Source organism: Elaeis guineensis, chromosome 11 (assembly GCF_000442705.2).
Source record: "Elaeis guineensis isolate ETL-2024a chromosome 11, EG11, whole genome shotgun sequence".
Classification (NCBI taxonomy): Eukaryota; Viridiplantae; Streptophyta; class Magnoliopsida; order Arecales; family Arecaceae; genus Elaeis; species Elaeis guineensis.
In genome coordinates this window covers 101996146-102011832 of record NC_026003.2, presented here as the reverse complement: position 1 = coordinate 102011832, position 15687 = coordinate 101996146, and positions in this window count along the sequence as shown.

Below are 15687 nucleotides of genomic sequence, written 5' to 3'. Positions count from 1 at the left end.
ATCCATCGGAGCAAATCTTGACAGCAGAAATAGCTCCGGAGTTGGTCACGTTCAGTGCAGATGTACCATTACATCTCACATGTATGCCATACCAGTGTCTCCACACTCTTTGGTTATGAGGACAACCAACCCATATGGCACACAACGACCTATGCTCGATAAATGTTGTCGTCCTTGGTAACAACGTATCATTTGGTCGTGAACATGTTTAAAGACTAAGCGACAAATCCTCCTTTGTCGAGTCTAAATAGTCTTAAGGACTTCACCACAACACAGGAGTTCATTAGAAGATAAAACATTTATGATGAAAAAATACCAAAATAACTTTTATTTATTTATAATTCATGTACTAATACAAAAGGAGCACAACCGTCAACAGACTGACGATTGGCTTTGGGACACTATTTCTAACAATCTCCCACTTGGCCTAAAGCCTATCGGTGCAGTATCTAATACCCATCTTCGACTTGTAGTCGTTGAACTCCTTCACCGCAATGGCTTTAGTGAATGGGTCGGCCAGATTCTCCTTCCCGTCGATCTTCTGAAGGTCGACGTCGCCTCGATCCACGATCTCCCGGATGAGATGGTAGCGGCGCAGAATATGCTTCGTCCGCTGGTGTGCCTTTGGTTCCTTCGCCTGAGCAATGGCTCCAGAGCTGTCGCAGTAGAGCAGAACTGGACCAACAAGGGAGGGTGCTACTCCGAGCTCGGTGATGAATTTTCTCAGCCACACCGCTTCTTTGGCAGCATCTGATGCAGCAATATACTCCGCCTCGCATACTGAATCAGCCACAGTGTGCTGCTTGGAACTCTTCCAGCAGACAACCCCACCATTAAGGGTAAATATAAATCCTGACACACTCTTGCTATCATCTCGATCAGACTGGAAACTAGAGTCTGTAAACGCTATAAGTCTCAAGTCCGATTCACCATATATAAGCCACTGGTCCTTAGTATTTCTCAATACTTCAGGATGGTTTTAACAACCTTCCAGTGATTCTCTCCTGGATCAGATTGGTATCTACTCACTACCCCTAGTGAGTATGCCACATCTGGTCATGTACATGTCATGGCGTACATGATAGATCCCACTGCCGAAGCATATGGAATCCTACCCATACGCTCTCTCTCTTGAGGTGTTGTCGGACAATCCCTCTTCGAGAGAGAAATTCCATGGCCTATCGGTAGATAGCCTTTCTTGGAATTTTTCATGCTGAACCTTTTCAGCATAGTATCAATGTACGTGGACTGGGATAAGCCAAGCAACTTTTTCGATCAATCCCTATAGATCCTCATCCCTAGGATGTAGGAAGCTTCTCCCAGATCCTTCATGGAGAACTGTGACGATAGCCAAATCTTTATTCCCTGTAATACAGGGACATCATTCCCGATTAAGAGAATGTCATCCACATACAATACAAGAAATACTACTATTGGACCATTAGCCCACTTATAAATGCAGGGTTCTTCTCCGTTCTTAACGAAGCCATACGTTTTGATCGTCCTATCAAAACGTATGTTCCAACTCCGAGATGCCTGCTTAAGTCCATAAATGGACCTCTGTAGCTTGCACACCTTAGACTCATCTGTGGATGTGAACCCTTCAGATTGTATCATATACACCTCTTCGTCCAACTCTCCGTTTAGGAAAGCTGTCTTCACATCCATCTGTCAGATTTCATAGTCCAGATGGGCAGCTATCGCAAGCATAATCCTAATGGATTTGAGCATTGCCACAGGAGAAAATGTCTCGTCATAGTCTATACCATAACGTTGACGATATCCCTTGGCAACCAGACGGGCTTTATAGGTCTCCACCTTTCCATCTGCGCCCCTCTTCCTTTTAAGACCCACTTACACCCTATGGGTTTTACTCCTTCGGGTGGGTCAACCAATGTCCACACATCGTTGACCTTCATGGACTCCATTTCGGATTTCATGGCCTCTAGCCATTTCTCAGAGTCAGGTCTCTGCATTGCATCCATGTAGGTGATCGGATCCTCATCGTTTTCATCAAGTTCGATAGGATCACCATCCCAGACCAAGAAACCATAGTATATGTCCGGTTGATGTGGTACTCTACCAGACCGCCTTAAGGGTGCATAATCAATGGGCTCCGGATCTGATCTAATCAAATCCGGTTCAGGTTCAGTAACATGTGTCAATTTTTTCACCTGTCGAACTTCGTCAAGTTCGACTTTAGAAGCAACAGTTCCTTCACTAAGGAACTCCTTTTCTAAAAAGATTGCCTTAAGGCTGACAAACACCTTTTGCTCATCAGCAAGGTAGAAATAATACCCTTTGGTCTCTTTTGGGTACCCTATAAAATTACACTTGTCAGACCTAGGTCCAAGCTTGTCTGTAATTAAACGTTTAACATAAGTCGGACACCCCCAAACCCTAAGGTGCGAGAGTATTGGCTTACGTCCTATCCATATCTCATATGGCATTTTGGCTACAGACTTACTCGAAACTCTATTTAGAAGGTAACAAGCCGATTTGAGCGCATATCCCCAGAGGGAGATCGGCAGACCAGCAAACCCCATCATAGATCGAACCATGTCTAACAGGGTCCGATTCCTCCTTTCAGACACACCATTATGCTGTGGTGTTCCAGGAGGAGTCCACTGAGAGAGAATCCCATTCTCTCCTAGATACGTCAGAAACTCATTGGAAAGGTATTCACCTCCTCGATCAGATCGAAGAGTTTTAATACACTTCCCAGTTTGTTTTTCTACCTCATTTCGGAATAGTTTGAACATTTCAAATGATTCCGACTTATGCTTCATTAAATAAACATACCCATACCTAGATAGGTCGTCTGTGAAGGTTATGAAGTAGAAAAATCCACCTCTTGCACTTGAGCTCATGGGTCCACATACATCAGAATGTACCAGACCTAAGAGTTCATTGGCTCGCTCACCTTTTCCAGTAAAAGCTGACTTGGTCATCTTCCCAAGAAGACAGGACTCACAGGTTGGAAGTGATTCACAATCACTAACTTCAAGAATTCCTTCTTGAGCCAACCTGTTTATCCTGTTCTTATTGATATGACCTAGCCTACAGTGCCAAAGGTAGACTTCTGACACATTATCTATTCTAGAGCGTTTACCAAATTTTTGAACCACATTAACAGACTGTGATAGTAAGTAAATTCCATTATTTAATTGTCCAACAAATATTGTAACACCATTCGAAATAATATTGTAAATATTTTTTTTTATTAAAAAATCATAACCGTACATGGCCAAAAGGCCTACAGAAATAATATTTAATAAAAAACTTGGACAATAGTGACATTCACTCAGAATTACATTACGAGAATTGATTACAAGACTCATGATTCCTAAAGCTAGAACTGGAACTTTGCTTCCATCTCCAACATTCAGGAACCTCTCGCCTTCATCAAATCTCCTACTGACCTGCAGACCCTACATCGAATTACAAATATGATAAAGGCTTTCGGTATCCAATACCCAGGCAGTAGTATCACAAATCAAAAAGTTGCAAGGAGTTATCATATAATTACCTTGCTTCTTCTTTGGCCTGTTCGGGTCCAGGGAGGCAATGTATTGAGGACAGTTCCTCTTCCAATGCCCGTGCTTCTTGCAAAAGAAGCACTCCGCCTGGCTCTGGTCGTGCTTGCGCTTCTTGGTCTGACCCTGTGCTACTGTCCCAGCATGAGATTGCACCTTCTTATTTTTCTTCTTCTTGTTCTTCTTCTCCTTCCCAAAGGGTTGACGACGAGAAGAAGACCCTCCCACTACATTCACCGACTCCTTATGGAGTTGGTGATCCTTCTCAAAGTTCTGCAGCAACCCCAACAATCCGTGGTAGTTTACTGTAGGCTTTATCATTCGAAAATGAGTAAGAAATGGGAGGAAGGACTTGGGCAAGGAATTAAGGATCGCATCCTTACCGAGCTGCTCGTGCAGAGGAAAGCCCAATTTGCTTAGGCGCTCAATCATCTCGATCATGTACAGTACATGATCAGTGACTGAGGCCCCATCCCTCATCCGAGCATTAAAAATAGCACAACTAGTTTTGTGCCTTTCAACGTCGTCAGGCGTGCCAAAGGAGTCGTTCAACATTTGAAGCATCTCCTGTGGCTGGGCGTTCTCAAACCTTCGGCTGAACTCGTCATTCATTGCTGCCAGCATAATACATCGAACGGTGGTGCGGTCATTGAGCCACTTCAAGTAAGTGTCTCAGATCGGCTTACTAGCGTTCCGAGCTGGCTCCTCAGGTGCTGGATCCGTTACTACATAAAGGATCCGCTCATGCTCAAGGATGATTTTCAATTTTCGATACCAGCTATCGAAATTGGGTCTCATGAGCTTGTCATTATCTAATAATGACCGGAGCGACAAGGTAGTGGCCATAGCTGCTTAAAGAAAAACGAGACCTCTATTAGTACATAAATTAATACTAAAGACTTGGACTTTAGTCTAAAGTTTTTTCCAATATTTTTACAAACTGGTAGCCTCATCCTCCAATTCGAGGAATTACTTTAATTCCTTAATGGGTACTAGAATCCACACAGACTACACACGAGCCCAACTTTGGTTGGTCAACCCATGTGCATCTATGTGTAGGTTCTTAACCAGTTGTTTCTCTAAATAACTTCTAGTAATTGATTTTGCCCCAGAACCTAATCAGTAGGCTTTGGCCTCCACTAAAAATATCTGGTTAGGTCCAACCATTAACATGACTTAATTTAGTGAATCGGATCAATAAATGATCAGGCCCGACTTTGGCCGGCCAACCTAACCACCATCAGAAAGACTCAATCAAATTATCATATTATGAATAATAATTCCATTAGCCAATGAGCACCAGGCCTTTGGGCCTCCAATGATCATTGAACTAATGGACTCATTATCATTCACTTAATGGGAGGCTATGACTTAGTTATCATTATAACTTAATCATTTTAGGGACCTAATAATTTTGAGGATTTTATTAAAGAATAGTAGAGAAGAAATCATCCAGCCAATTTCAATCCTCCCACTGACTTCACCAAGTCAGATTAAAAAGGATTTAATTAAAGCTGGCATTAGGAGCACCTAAATCAGTCATACTGATTTACCTAATGACATGGGTGAGCTCTAATCACCAAGTGATCTAATCAAAATCTAACTTACCAGATTGGCCAGGTAAGTGAGATCAGTGGTGGGGATTTGTCATTAACTCGTCAATGATCGAATCAATGCGAGTAGCTCCCGCTTAAGAACCACTGGTCAAAACTGCCGAACTTACCTTAGACACCAACCGGTTCATTAGTTTTAATTTTGATCAACTTAGTAAATAGGGCTCCACCGCGTAGCCATGAATTAAGTCCATCTTGGTCTAGTTAAAGACATGGACCCATTCAACTACAACTACTGAAGTTGAGTCTAGAGTATCCTTGACCTAATCTAATTCAACTTTTGATTAGATTTGACCAATTACTCCAATTAGTCCATTTTTTAAACTAACCTTAGGTCTAACCCAATTATGGACCTAATTCATCTAACCCACTGACCCAAAAGTTTATGCAATTATCTTAGGTCTTAATTCACAATTCTAGACCTACTAGACAACACTTAATTTTTTTAATTAAGTACTTGGGCTGATGGGTCAGGGTTTGGCATTTCGAAAATAATTTTCAAATTTGAAAGATTTTATTTTCTGTTCACCAAATGTGTTAACTCATTTCACAAACGGATCAGCACATTTCATAAACAGCAATTCTATTGCTCATTTCATAACAGAAAATAACTCAAAATAAATCATAAATTTTCTTTTAGATCTAATCTAACACATTCATGATAAATTTCTTAATTAAGTCCTTTCGCTGCTTCATCGGCATGGGATATAATTGCATCGGCATCCCTACCGCCATAGGAGACCCCATCGAATGGGAAGAGAGGGCCCTTAAACCCTACTTTTCTCCTATGACCGGACGGCCATGGCAACCAACCCAATTAGATTACTTGCTACTTGGATCAAGTATATCTAAATATACAAATTTTAAAATTTAAATTTTGAATTTCAAATTTCAAATTTCAAATTTCAAATTTTAAATTTTAAATTTGAGATTTCAATCAAATTTCAAATTTCAAATTTTCAATCTTTGAATTTTAAATTTTGAATTTTGAATTTCAAATTTTAAATTTCGAATTTCAAATTTTAAATTTCAAATTTGAGATTTCAACCAAATTTCAAATTTCAAATTTTGAATTTTGAATTTTAAATTTCAAATTTTGAATTTCAAATTTTGAATTTTGAATTTTAAATTTCAAATTTTGAATTTCAAATTTCAAATTTTAAATTTGAGATTTCAACCAAATTTCAAATTTCAAATTTTGAATTTCAAATTTGAAACTTCTAACAAATTTCAAATTTCAAATTTCAAATCTTTTTGAATTTTGAATTTTGAATTTTGAATTTTAAATTTAAACTTATAGATTACACCTTAATCTACGCATGCATATGTATATCATATTCTAGAACCTGCTCTGATACCATTTGAAGCGAAAATTTAGTGCAGGGGCAAAATGGTAATTTTAAAACTTTTTCAAAATTATTATTTTACAGCGGAATTATTAATTAATCTCATTAATTAATACTAATTAACCCTACACCAGGATCTAAATATGATACAACAGCATGCATTTAAATTTGAAATTCAAATTTGAATCAGTAAACGTTTTACAGTACTGTGTTCAGAACACATCACTTTTTGTGGGTAGTCGATCACCGTAATCTGATCACCGTCGGAGGGCTCTGATCGTCACGTCGCAGCCACCCAACTGTCTGGCCTCTGTGGATCGTCCACACGAAGCTCCCGTCTGATCAGCTCCTCACGAATGCTAGTTCGTGATTTCACCCTTTTGATGGCAGATGTTGATCGAACTCCTTCGATCGATGTGTGCCGACTTCTCGGACACTCCAGATCGTCTGCACAGTTACTTGAGAGGCTGATGGATCTCTCTCTAAAATTTGGTGGACTCACGACACTCGTGGCACACCAATCTCACTTCCCAAACCCTAGGTAGAAATCTTAGGGTACACACCAAAAACCCTGCGCCCAATTTTCTCTCTTTTCTTTCTTTTTCTCTCGGAAGGTTTTGGACCTTCACCTTGCGCAGAAGCCTTCCTCACGCCCCAAAGCTTCTCTCCTAAATTTTCTACGCACGTCCCACCTTTCTCCTCTTTTTAAAACAACGTCGAACGTGTCTTATCCGCGTGAGAGGATAAAGACAAGAGGTTACACATTTGAATTCAAATCAAATTTGAATTCAAACGAAAACCAACTTATCCCTATCCTTTTGGGCGTGAGAAGAGAAGGGGCGTGGCACTTTGTGCGTGAAAAATGTTTCATGAGAAACCTTTTCTCGTGTAAGTAATGTGGCGCACAAAATGGATAAGAATGAAAGGGCAAGTGATAAGTTATCCATTCAAATTCAAACATGCTTTGAATTTGAATGGCTAACTAATTATTTTACACATCCATATGGCGCACAAATGAGGACGTGGGAAAGGGTTTTGCATGAGAAAAATTTCACGAGAAGTTTCTTCTCGTGAATTCAAAGGGTGCAAGGAAGTTGGGTGTCGCAGGGAATTTAAAACAAGGTGGTTTGATTCAAATTGAGCCAACCTAGTTTAAAATAGGTTGAGCATAATTAGACCAGATTAAACCCAACATAATTAGGCTTAATTAGGCTCAATAAAATCCTAATCAAATCAGGAATTAACTAAACCTAACCCCTGATCAAATCAGGGACTAAACCACCTTAGCGATTAGGTCAACATTTAACCTAATCGGGTCAATCCAAACTGAATCCAATTCAATTGGACTTGATCCAAAAATAATTACTCAATCAAATTGAGTTAATTAGTGATTAAATCACTAATTAAACCTCTCATAAATGTTGAGTCCAAATCCGATGGGCAATCAGGCATCAGAGACCATCGATATGAAACCCTGATCAAAGAGTTCAAATTTCAAATTCAAAATTCGAAATTCAAAATTTTGACCCCGGTACCCAAAATGTGTGGAACTCATGATTAGAGAATCCTAATTCTCAATCATAGAGTTCCAGATAGATAAGACTCATAATCAGCCATCAGATCAGAAAGGAACCTCTAATGTGTGTGACCCCGCAGGTTCGAACCTAAGCCGGTAGCACAGGAACCAATTCCTGTACTAATCGAAGTGACCATCTAGCAATGGTACCCGACGACCGGATAGGTCGAATAATCGCAATCGCAACATTCAGAACCTATGTGAATATGGTTACCGTATAATTCATCCCTTTTGACCCCTGTGTTTAGGACGACTCAGGGTTAAATAGTCAACCCTGATGATATCATCCGAATCGTGCTCAACTCAATTAGTCCTATGACTCCTCACTAGGACTACCCTGGTCAAGGTTTTGCTAAATTGAAACACGACTGTACACAGCTCCTAAACTGGAGTGGTCAATCCCATCTTGACACACGCACTGACAAGTCAAGTACTTGACTACACCCAGCAACCTTCCGTCACTGAATTAGAAATTCAGGTAGTCCAGTGCCTAAGTGCAGCGAGTTGCTTGCAAGTCACCGTGGCAGTCTCAGGTCGGAGGGACATTTATACCCATATCCCATCGGAGCAAATCTTGACAGCAGAAATAGCTCTGGAGTTGGTCACGTTCAGTGCAGATGTACCATTACATCTTACCTGTATGCCATACCAGTGTCTCCACACTCTTTGGTTATGAGGACAACCAACCCATATGGCACACAACGACCTATGCTCGATAAACGTTGTCGTCCTTGGTAACAACGTATCATTTGGTCGCGAACATGTTTAAGGACTAAGTGACAAATCCTCCTTTGTCGAGTCTAAATAGTCCTAAGGACTTCACCACAACACAGGAGTTCATTAGAAGATGAAACATTTATGATGAAAAAAAACCAAAATAACTTTTATTTATTTATAATTCATGTACTAATACAAAAGGAGCACAACCGTCAACAGGCTGACGATTGGCTTTGGGACACTATTCCCAACACTCAGGCTAGGACCCAGAGTCACTAGGAATGATTATAATTATAAAAACTCGAAGAACTCATTCAACATATATCATAGGATCCTACGAAGGGCAAAAATGGGAAGGTTGTGGTTTTATTTGAGAGCAAAAATAGGGAGAAGCTCATCACATTCTATTTTAATGAGCTTAGGTGAATGGGGAAGGTATAAAAAATATACAAACATTTATTTAGTCCCACATTAATTATACACTAAATAGATCTTAAGTAGTTAAACAAAATTAGAAAGTTTAAATAATACTTTCTTGTTAGCTTTTTGGATAAGAAATTAGATCATTATAAATGGTTTCAGAATAGATTCGACTCAGAGTCCATATGGATTAAGGGACACTATAGTATAGATCTATTAGGACTAAGTTTTAATTGATTGTGGTATTTATGATTAGATTGGGATAGATTCGGATTCTTAGCTTGGCAAAAATATCATGGCTTAAATGGAGAGAGTGAGGATGATACGAGTGTGTGTTTAGTCTTACATTAGCTTTGTACTGGGTATATCTTCCAGAAAACTAAATAATATCATTCGGCTAATATTTTTGGGTGAGATCCTAGTTTAGAGAATCCAAAGCCTAATTCAAGCAATGAGCATGAGGATCTAATACCCAAAGGATGGGAAGGCTAGGAAAGCAAGAGAGAGTACATGATCCCATCATCTCAACTGAATCATCCCTTACTTGAGGAAGGGAAGGATGACAAGAAAGAGGAAACTTCTAGATCTGAATATGCTATTATTGATATAGTCATGATGGAGAGCTTTAAAAATAGTCAAAGAGAGGTAGATGACTGACTGAGTCAGATGATCTCTCTAACAATGTGATTGAGTTAGAATTGAATAGGTGGCATAGTAGTAAATGAGCTTCTTAGGCAATGTACATACAAGGCCACCATGAATGACAAAGGGTGTGAGGCTCTATTAGAAGAGGTGAGATGGGGGCCCAATGTTGGAGAGTAGTTTAATTGGATAAAATAATGAAATAATTTAATAATTTAAGGAGCATAAATTACTATTTTTATTACGTCATCCCGAATCTAGCATCTGAGTCAGATACGTGATGGCCGCATACTCCTTAGGATAAGATCCTAAAGAATAAGTAAGATCTTATAATATATTACAATCTCAAGATCTCATGAACACTATTGATCTCAATTAATAATAATTATTCTACTTTAACAAATATCAAATTTTATATATTTTATATAACTCAGTCATCTAACTATTATTGATGATACTCTATCCAATCATTCCTTTTGAATCGAGATCCCAATCTTAGTCAAGTACAAACATCCTATCACTGAAAAAAAAGAGAAATAGATGGAGGTGAGCTTTACAATCTACTAAGAATCTCCGCATATCCATATCAATATAATAATATAATTTAAAAATAATAATAAATATAAAACATAGAATCTCATATAAAATATCCAAAATAAATCAAATATCCATTTAAACATGTATCAAATATTTATCTTGTCAAAAGAGATATATCACCATATATCAACAAATAAATCTTTTTATTTAGTATTAGTTTTATATCTTGTCATCTATTTCTTTTATCACAGTTTCAGATTTTTTAATTTTTTTATCCAATTTTGGACTAACCAAGATCATGCCTTAATCTTTATCTAATTAAAATTTCATGCGTAAACATATAGAGGTTGTCCTAGATATAAGTTTCTGGTGGGCTATCCTAGGTATAAGCCCTTGGAGGCTAAGCTCTTGACCGATGGCTATCCCATGCATAAGTCCACAAAGACTATTTTGATCAATGCATTAATAAGACATAAGAAATATTAAAATCTTTGTTATTTAATCTTTATTATTTAGTATTTGATACTTCTTATGTTCTTTTTTAGAATTGTTAATTATGAAGATTTAATCACACACCAACTAGCAAAGACCTCCAACATTTACAGTGATGAAGTCCAAGTTAACCTGTCTCTATCGATAACTTTTTAGCCAATATAAATGCATGATCCAGATTAGAAGAAAGTATGCGCATAGGCCGTAGGGTCGCACGGCCCAACGCCAGAATAAAAAAGCCATAACGTCACATGGTCCATGCATAGCTCATCAAAATAGGACCATTCGGTCCATCACGCAGCTCATCAAAATAGGACCAGTTCGTCCATCATGCGGCTCACAAACACTTGGTCACGCGAGTGTGTGGGCTTCATGTCGGTGGAAGCGAATGGGTTCAAGCACGGTTTAGGTGTGGGCGAGCGAGTGATCTTCCCACATGGGCATGGATGTGGGCGGTTTAATCCACCTGGGACTTGAACGGGCTTACGCACGAGCCTGAGACACGACCTGGGACTCTAACAAAGATGTGAGAGAGGGAATGGCTAGGATTTTGGAATGCCACAATCAAAATAGAAAAGGAGAAAATGTGAGGATTTAGGAGATTTGGTACGGCTAGGACTCAAGGAGGTCTTGAAAGCTATAAAAAGGGGTGTGGGGCGGCCTAAAAATTAAAGAAAAAAATTTAAAAAAATATAAATAAATTTTATAGAGAGAAAGAGAGGGAGGTTGCCAAGTGTTGAAGTTTTGGGAGAGAGTCTTTAGCAGCATAAGGAGGTTCTGCATCTTCTTTTTCTTCAAAGTTTTCCCCAACAATCAAAGAAGATGGAGCTTCCAAGCATAAGCTTCTAACAAACTGTCCCAAGCATAAGCTCTTGATGGGCTATGCTAGGCATAAACTCCTAAAGACTATCCCACGTATAAGTCCGTGAAGGTTATCGTAGGCATAAGCTCCTGACCAGCTTTCTTAGACATAAGCTCCTGACCGACTATCCTATGCATAAGTCCATTGAGGCTTTCTTAGGAATAAGCTCATAGCCGACTATCCACATGATAAGGTTAGTCCAAATCATATCATTTTCATCCAATTATTATATGTTGATTTCATCAAATCAATTTTAGTTTATAGCATGATCAAGATAAGTATATCATATCTATATAATTGTACTATCAATCATTGAGACATATATATGGTCGGATAGATTTTAGATATTTTACATGCAGATTTTAAAATAATTTTAAATTTAAGTAGTGAAAGTTAAGATTAAAATAATTTTAATCTTACGCATGCATAGATCAAAATCTTATATTTATTGATCCAGTTCATATGATGATAAATAAGATATAAAATACCTGATTTCAAAGATTAAAAATTTATTTATGATTGAATCACATACTTGAATCGTAGAACTTCTCGAATCTGAATCTGTGGATGCCTTCAAGTTTTGATGTAGCCAGGTACATGTCCAGCCTCTACGGATATCCACACAAGGTCTGATCTGATCAGAGACTCTATATTGTTCTTAAGATGCTAGCTCCCTTATAGAGAATACTTCCTTAATAGTTGAACAAGATCTCCTTCAATCTTCAAGATAATCTCAAAAAGGAAGAAGATAAGGTGTAGGAGGAAGAAGACTTAAAGAAGAGAGAAACTTTCTCTCTTTCTCTCTAGAATTTTTTCATGCCCCAAAGAGAGCCCATGCCTAAAAGAAGGTTTTCAGATTCTTCTCCACATCCCAAAGCCCCTCTCTTTAAATTAATAGGAGGCATCCAAGGTTGATGAGGCTAGAGTTTGTGTAAGACTAGGTTTGATAGGATCAAACTGGAAGTCCTATTTTGATCCAATCAACACCAGATCAAATCAGATTTGATCTCAAACAAAGATGGACATAAGAGAGATGGTGTGAAGGTGATTGGGCTAGTCCAACCACACACCAAATCAGATTTGGTATTGGGCTTAGGTGGCACCAAAAAAGAGGTAGCACCAAGGAGAAATTCTAGTCCAACTAGGATTCATTTGTTTGCTAATTTAAATCTAATTTAAATCTAATTTAATCCTAACTAATTTAGGATTAGTTGGCAACTAAATTAAGTTAATTTTTAATTCAATTAAAAATTTAATTAAATCTGAATTAAATTCTAATCTAATTAAGAAATTGATTCAATCAAATCCTACTCAAAGTTAGAATTATTATCCTTATATAATTGGATTATCTCATAAACTAATTAGGCTTGATCTAATCAAACCCAAACCAACTTAAATTGAATCTAATTCAATTAGATTTGATTTAAATCCCATAGCTCAATCAAATTGAGCCAAATAGCAATCTAATTGCTAATTGATCTTCTTACAATTCACTAACACTTAGTAAGTCTTTTAATTATAATTTTTATATTAAATTAATCATCAATCATATTGATAATTAAATTCTATTACGATTCATGATCACAACTCAACCATTTGATCAATCAGAAATTTTTATTGTGTATAACCTCATAAGTTCTATTCTACCTGATAGTGAGATATACTATGATCTCTATTATAGTATCATTGAAACTATTTTCAATGAATCGGAATGATTTCATACTCACTCAATAAGGATTGTCGATCTAGAATAATTTTAGTAAGCTCTCATAATCCACCAGTGACACCTAATAGTATGTAATGGTAATCCAGCAGAATAAAAGTGATGAACCTCTAGGTACAGTTACCATATGATTCAATCTCTCTATTATGAGTCCCGACCAGATGGCAGGTCATGAATAAATCATCAAACTTCAATATCGATCATATGATAGATTCAATTAGCTCGAATCTGACTATGATTCTCATGAAAACTCTTTTCTATCAATCACACTGCTATAGCCATAGACTTAAAGATTCAGCCTCTTAAATTTTATAGGACTATTCTTTTCTGCTAAACTCGATAGATCCTATTTAGATGCGTATCTTACTTCTATAGTAGACCAACTATCATTAACACCCACTATAAGGACTCATTGAGATCATGTTTCTGTATAGTTAAACTCCAGCAGCCTTACTGTGAGCAGCTGTGACACCACAAGTCAAAGGACCAGTCACACTATTGCAGTATCGAGAAAGTCACTAACAATGAGTAGATATCTATGTAACTTCTCATGTTGGTCACGCTCAGTGCTAGTTGTTCTCTAATAACCATCTGTACTCTCGCTCTAGTGCTCCTACATTACAGACTTGAGACTCATCTGTCTGAAGAAAGCAATCTATACACCAGTCTATCTGGATCAATCACTATCTCCATATTGATCCTACGATCGAAAGTAATTTAGGAATTAGTCACCAATGATATATATCTCAAATTCTTAATTTTTTGAGAATATGTGTTATCATCTTGTTAATCCCTTGGACGATTCATAGACACATATACAACATGAATGAAAATAAACTACCTGTCAAGTATAAAATCATATCCTAAAAATATAATATACGTTAGTCAAGATTGGCTTCTAGGGCATGTATCAAACATGGTCAATACATAATGTACACATACCGAAAAATCATATAAAAAATAATAGTATTTCAAACATGACAAATCCATTGACACAAATCTAATGATAAAAGTAATACATATAATAGTGATCATGTACAGAGATTCTTATCTTTATTGCTAGTTAAATCCAAATACGGTGTCTATCCATCTATGCCTAGCATGTCCAATCAATCACTATGATTCTAGCTCTTCCTCGATCAATCGTCAATAAAAGAAATAGTAAATTTATTATTAGATTCTTATTTTCAAAACTTTAACATCCGAATTACTCCAAATCCCAAATTTTTTTGTTCTATCTAGAACATAACTAATTAAGAAATAAGGATTTAGGATCTTCCTTGATTTAGAATTAGAGCATCCATGCCATTGCTCAACATCCTCGTTTGATCGATTGCATCCATATATAATCAAAATCGATAACCAAAAGAGATCATAAATTGATCGTGGTCGTGATGAAAAGTTATGAGAGAGAAAGGATACTACTATCCAGGTAACAACACCTGGCAATCCTGGTGGATCATGTCCAGATGACTCAACTCATAGATCAAGAAGTAAGAACTCAACATATTCAAAAAAAGCATTGCCAATAATGGGCATTCTATGAAAATCATAATGAAAATCGACATGACAGTGGCGGTGGTAGTAGAAGGTGGCGGTGATAGTGGTGGTAGCCAGCTAGAAAGAAAGAAAAAAGAATAAGAAGAAACCACATTAGACTCGACCTAGATCATGGTCGAGCCTCTAACTAGTGGCCATATCCCCATGTATCGCTTCAGGAGACTTTGGGAGATAATGAAATCTGGCCAAAACCAACAACCGATGGTGGTAAACAAGGAAAAATTTTAGTATCTACTTATTTCACATGAGATGACTTACTATATGTAGTTTTGAGTGTGTATATAAGTGTTTATGCATGTGCCCATGTCTGGAAATGGATATTGTTAAGCTTGAAAGCATTGATAATCTATTCCTTATTAACTGATCATGCTGTTATAGTCTAGTGTTCTGTTAAAATAGTACCAAAAATAAGTATGCTAGAGGTCAAAAATTCAGATATCCTCCAAGCTAATTGCTTTTGTAACTACTTGCCTGTCATTTATTCACATTTAAGTCTCCTTGTATGATGATGATCACTAGTGAGGCAAGGCTTTAAGCCTAATATACTTTATTGGTCCATTCACTATTAGCTTACTTTTTAGACCCATTTTGTTAGCTAGAACATACATGTATCATATGGATCTAGGGTAGCTTCTTCTTCAGTTTTTGTTTCAAAAACTCTCC